Source organism: Contarinia nasturtii, unplaced genomic scaffold (genome assembly GCF_009176525.2).
Source record: "Contarinia nasturtii isolate CC-2019 unplaced genomic scaffold, AAFC_CNas_1.1 Cnas_scaffold_187, whole genome shotgun sequence".
Lineage (NCBI taxonomy): Eukaryota > Metazoa > Arthropoda > Insecta > Diptera > Cecidomyiidae > Contarinia > Contarinia nasturtii.
This window is the reverse complement of record NW_022197544.1, coordinates 5,936,936-5,943,832: the sequence shown is the minus strand read 5'-3', so window position 1 is coordinate 5,943,832 and position 6,897 is coordinate 5,936,936.

Sequence of the window (6,897 nt, the reverse complement as noted above, 5' to 3'; positions counted from 1 at the left end):
AAACACAAAGAAATTCTTTAATTTGAAGTTTGGTAGCAATACAAATTACCCGAATGTGTTGTCATTCATATAGGGTTTTAATAAGAATCAATTTGGATATATTTATTCAGAATATACGTCGACTAATAGTACAATTTGATTATCATTTGATTGGAAATTTTAGAAATGACTTGAACTCAGTAAACAGAAATGAGCTAACAATATTTTTGCTGAAACTTTAAATGAAACTAAGAATAATCGATTTCGAATGAATTCCACGTGGAACCCTTAGTTGAAAATAATTCATCAAGAATCTTGTGGGATCCTTGTAGATAAATGGAACCACATTGAAATAAGAATAATGGTTTTGGGTCACAAGCCTAACGTTTCAGAAAACATCCTTTCGAATTGCAATTTATTCATGCAAATAATTATTTAACAATTGTTTAAAATATATGCAAGTCTCTGTTAGAGCTTCGATGTTTGTTTTAAAGCAGTTTATGTGTTTTTGATGTGCACAAGTCTATGGTGTTCTAACACGGTATTGTATTGTTAAATTGGCATCGTTTTAAAATGATTCGATGCAGGATGCACGATTTACATTTAATCCCTTGAAAATTGAATATTATTACACTGAATTTACAGAATGAATTGAAAACATTTATATGCATAGAATATGCACAGTAACTGAATTTAGTTTCTTTTTTTTTTCAACAATAACACATGTGTGCCTAAGAAAGAGTATTATGATGTTTAATAAATCGGAATTGTTGCTTAGGAAAAAAGCCAAAAAAAAAAACGAATATTGACCAACGGTTAGTAATTTATAAAAGTTTGCCGTCCGGTTGAAATGACCAATTCACATCCATTCATTCTAACACCATGATATGAAAAACCATGTCTAGCGATGAAAGGTTGTACGGTGCATAGCGATAATGTATTTTCTTCCAAGTTAATTGCATTATTTCCCAAGTCAAAATTCAAATAAAATGATTCACATCTTCCATTCGACATGTTAGTTGGCACTAATAGAAATATAAATGCAGGTACCATTGCTTTTTAAAATCAAATCAACAGCCGCTGAATGAACCAAAGTGCATTTTAAGAGAATGCATTTAACACGAAACCTGAAAGTAATAATAAAACATCTTATTATTGAAAATGTTTCTCTTCTATGTAAATGGTTCGCTATGTATGTATGAAGTTCAGTATGTATGAACTAAGTGAAACAGAAAAAAACTAACGAACGCATCCAAAACTGAAGCCTTTATGCTAGCGATACGATGCGGGATATATTTATAACATTCCGCGCGTCAAATATTCAGTTATCCATATTGTTCGTTAAGAAGATGCTGTTTTTACATTTACCAAAATAAAAAATTTATTAATTGAAGCGAAGAATAGAAGATGAGCTTCACGAATACCTATTTTACTTGTTTGAAATGATAATAATTCACTACATGCAGTTTGTTTTGTTAAACATAAGGGAGTATGAAGTTTTTTCTGTCTTGCATTTGAAAACTATGTCAACATTAATTAGACATTTTAAAATTGTATAACGAACGACTCGTGTGTGTGTGAAACTAATTGATGGAAAAAAGGGTAAATTTTCGTTTGGCGTAAGTGAAGCTGATTTATTGCGGTCATGCCACACTAATGAACTGAGTTATGGCTTAAATGAGAATAGATCAGGGTTTAACTTTAAAGCCCCCTTTGATTTGCTGCTCAAATATATATTTAAATATGTGAGCCTAAAACGGATCAAATGTACTGCAATTTACATTACTACGATTTGAAGTGCATGGTACGATGTTTATTCAATGTCTCAAATACTGCACGTGGCTATAATGGGATTTAAGCGACGAAATAAATTCAACTCCAATCCTCTCAATAGATTTATCCTTTTTCTATGTTTTTGGACCATTTTTATGTTTCTAGCTATCAGTTCTTTTTGTTGGGGTTTCATTCGCACACGATAACATTGTAACATTTGAAGCATTGACCGCATGGAAAATATATATGCATTGCATATTCACAAATTACTGCTAAACTAGCCGACTTCCTTTGTCTAATTTCTATTTCTATGAATTTTGTTGGAAATTCGAGTTTTACATCTCATTTTTGTATGTTTCTTTTTGTTTTCACCTCGTCATTTTTCAGTTTTATAATCCGTTTTATTAATATCGAAAAATGACCGGGAAAAATACTGCAGAAACTCTTAAATAAATACCACAAAATCGAAATTTCTCTAGTAAATTCATTGTATGGATTCATTTAACTGAGAACTTAGATCATCTGGCAGTATTCCTTAAAAATGACGTGAATTTCATGGTTTCATTGGAGTGTTGACAATGTTCAATTCAATTGAGTCATTTGAAAGCTAATTGAACAGTTTTGCCAAACTAAGATCAAATTATGTAAGTAAAGGTAGTTAAATACACGAGATATGTCATAAATCATAACATTCCAAATGTGTTATATCATGTTACGTATTAAATGTGTGGTGAACGTAAAAAAAATTGAAGGAAAAATAAATTCGAAATGAAACACATGTTTTTTGTCCTCAAAAAAAAAAAAACATGCACATCGTTTCAACGCCTTTTGCCCTTTTCACGAAAATATGTTATATGCTGATGTCTCACATTGAGTGCAATACATTTTTTTAACATATTGCATGGGGTTCTTCACGGCCAAAATAACTATTAATGTAAAAATCGGCTTTCTTCAATAGGATACTTAAGCATAATTTATGTTCACACTTTATCCACAGTTGACACCAGAAAAAAATGTTGTCAGATTCTCAAATTCATTAGAATTTTTTATTATACCAACATAATCAATCAATCGTCAGGAGAGTCTTAGAATTTGATGTTTTTTGCGATGTAAAATATGTTGTTAAATAACTAAAACCGATCTAAACAATGACGAAAATCCAATGGATTCGGTTTACTTGTCAGTAATTACGGTTCACAAATGTGTCAGCTTCAGATCAATTGATTCTAAGCTGGAGAGAGTACACTTTCGTTAACGAAACCAATTAAGTGTTATATATTGCAAAACAGCTTCGTTCACATGCGTATCGAATTCGAATTAATACAACTCACAATTTTCATAAATCGATTAAAGAGTTCACTCATATTTGGTCTTGCACTGTTTCTTTGCACCGTCATGATTAATCTCAATAACCTTGCATTGTATCTGTATTAATCGTACAGAAAAAACCTAGAAGCAATCAATGGATTTCGATTGACTTCAACTATTGAAAGTCGATCAATAGAGATTGTGTAAAATCGAATATTGTACAGTTCATAACGCATTCGTTTTGAGATTCACGTGTGAGATGATGAGCATTTATCCATATAAATGCGTTTCAATAGCGAATACAGAATAAATTCAAATATCTTGGCCAAAATATCGATCGATCCGACTGAATGTTGACCAAAATCTATCTATCAATGATACCACATGAAATTTCTAGTATTGGTAAAATATCTGAATTGTGTTCTGAATTGAAAAATGGTCAACATTTGGCCAACGGCTGTTTGGATATTTGTTTATGTATGAATTTGTGAAATAGACACTACCATCCACTAGAAGTGATGAAACCGGTTTCATATGACAGAGTTGCATCAATATTTCATGTGTGTGCACGGGAGACGCCAGTGTTTAGTGACATTTTACTAAAACCATTTTCATCATGCAAGTGATGGTTGAGTTCACTTTGTTTTGCGGTTGTTGGATTATGTCCATTAATCCAATCCACAACATAAAAACGCACAAGTTATAGTGCAGCATAACATCCGATATTATATAAATATATTTTTATAGATGATGTTATCATTAAAAAAAAATGCTTATGAGGTGGGGATTTTATGTTTGCCACACGCATGCCACAGGCAGTATACAAATTAGACAAAAGATTGAAATGCGCATATCCACTACGAGAAAAATTAAAAAAAATAATAATAGTAAAACAAACAACACAGAAATAACGACACCGTATCGCGGAATGATCACAAATTCCTTGAAGCAGTTGGAAGTAGTCTGTTTTAGTGTACTCTCTCACAAGAATGATTTATTTCGTTGGATTCGATTAAACGGTTGCATGACACAGTCATTTCTATTGTTTTTGACTGCGTACGCGTACAAACAAGAATCATGATTATATGAAGAGTTGAATAATAAAAAAAAATAATGATGAGCTAATCGAATCGAACAATTGTTGTTGTAGTTCGTTTAAACAACAACACGAATGAAGATGATCGATTTAATGAGCTGATAGTTGCGCTTATATTGTTACATTTTAATCATTTCTACATGGTAAATGCCATTTCATCTCCTTGCTTTACAAATCATTCAGTGCGGAGCAGAAGCCGGCTCTAGACGCACGAATGTAAAAACAAATAGATCATGACCAAACGATCGTTTTGAAAAGAACATAAACAATACATCCAAGCGCATTAAGCAATGTGGCATTAACTCTTCTCTATTTTTTTTTTTTTTTTTTTTTTTTTTTTTTGAAGCACATATTAGTGGAGCAACTAACAAGGTCCGTAGAAAAAAAAGAGAACCGAAGAATTTGATCGCATGTTCAATAATCATGGATGATTGACACAAGATATTGGAATCAAATGATTTTAATTTGGAATGCTGCTGGTTTCAATTTTTTTTCTACTCTTCTTATTCGTTCGTTTTTTATAGGTTTTTCTTTTTAATTCTGGCTAAAGGAAATAGAGTATTTAGATGGTTTTTGTTTTCTTTAACGATTCACAAGTTCCATAATTACGACGATATGATTTTGATGGTTATAATTTTTATTTTTTATTTTTTTCAAAGTTGGTTGCTTTCTAATAAGAAATTCCGAGAGAAAATTCTTTTTAAATCCAATCGAAAATTATCAACAATTACTAATACGAAAAAAACAACAACAGTTTATTAAAATAATATTTACACTTACTCTTTCATATAATAAATATGCTACAACCGAGAATTTGATCAAATTATGAATACTCGATGAAATGTGTGTGTTTTTTTCTTCTTCAGACGATCACGATTCAAACTCTGACACTGTAATAACGATGGCATTCTGCAATGATGATCTATGAACCATATATTTCCATCTGGAATCGAATTTCAAACTCCGACGCATAAAAAATTCGAGCAAACAGCTGCAGCGGTAAGGGGTACCTTGTGTTAGAAAGTAACCGCAAAAGAAATAATCACGATGGATTGGTGATGTTATAGCAAGCCTCTATTCTATGACTAAAACCCATAGCAAATCGACCGCGCTCACACACATTGCAATAAATCATTTGATATAGATTATTCAATGTGGGATATGGCTTGAAAGGGACAAGTGTGTACATACGTTATGTGTATGCTGTGATCTGCTCAACTATCCGCAGAATTTATTGACGCAGACCTTGGCATTGTCGCGAAAAAAACACATGTGTTGAAATTATTTTTGAATTTCCTCACAATTCTGATGATAATCTATTTTTTAAACGAAAAAAAAAATCCACTGTCAAACCAAAAGCCGTATTCATTGTGCGACCATGTTTACTGGAGGGATCAAACTGTAGCCCTGTCAAAATTTGTGGAAAACATATTTTTAGAGAACTGACATCTGATTTCTTCGCATTTTTTGTTTGTTTTCTGCTTAGGACGCGTTGAATCAAGGCCATCACCTACATAATCCATACAACGTGTTACATACATGATGTAGACTGTAGTATGCATGTTTAATGTCATTTTTATAGTAAAAATTCAACATTTGTTTCTAAAAACTTGCGGTTTCAAAGATAAAAAAAAGAAACGGACGAGAAATAATAGCCGAGAATTATAAACGATTTCAATTTGTTATCTGTTGAAAATTAAGCATGAAGCTCCGCTAATTGATTACCATGTGAAGTTCCGACATATGATTTGGAGTGTGTGTGTGCAGTTTCCGTCAAATGTATTTGATCAACATGGATTGTTGAGGTGATTTCAAACTCACAGCGAATTCACATTTTTAGATGCGGCCTGGTGTTCTTCTCGATAAAGCTACTCGCATCTGTAGTTGAATGATGATTCTGGATTCAGACAATTACTAGAAAAGTTGGCATGAGTCCTTTAAATTGTAAAATTCATCGATTTATGAACAATAAAAAGAACAATAATTTAATCAGATATATTCAATTCAATCTTTTAATGAGAAAGAAATAAGTAAATAAATGCAGAAAACATCTTGTTGGTGTGATGTTCTCATAATTAGCTGATATTGCTCTGTTATTCTGTGTCATCATCTAGGCCATCATGCATACGAATCATTCAAATTGAGGCGAATTGTTTCTTCTTTGTTTTGCGCATGTAATGCCGTTCTATTTTTATTTATTTCGTGTCGCATTACTTTGCTGCAAGCAATCCTTTTGGATTATGGGTGATGTTATCATCTGGAAATAATGCGTGTTTGCAAAGTTATCATAGTTTGATAAAAGCATCTATATCTGTATATGTATATATCTCAATCAGAAACAGAAATGCTTGGTAATTTTTATGGGCCGCCTTTTTATATGTGTGTTAAATAGCTCACATTTGCATTTCTGTGTATAATAATAAACGATGTTGAAATGAGTGACAGCCGTGGTTTTATGTCCCCATATCTGTCTCAAATGGATTGTAGAATTTTCGTCGCAGGCAATGGATTTCCTATATCTTTTTTGGCATTACCATAATTTATATTGGAAATTATGCTGACAATGAAAATATTTAGATTTTGGCATGTCGTCTGCAATGAAGCTATACTGCTGAAACATTAATCACAATGTCATCATAGATAAACCACCAACACACCCAATATGCTCAAATATTTAGATCTTGGCTCCAATTGATGAATGGCTATATGTAACATCATGAAGGCTCAACACAAAATCCAAA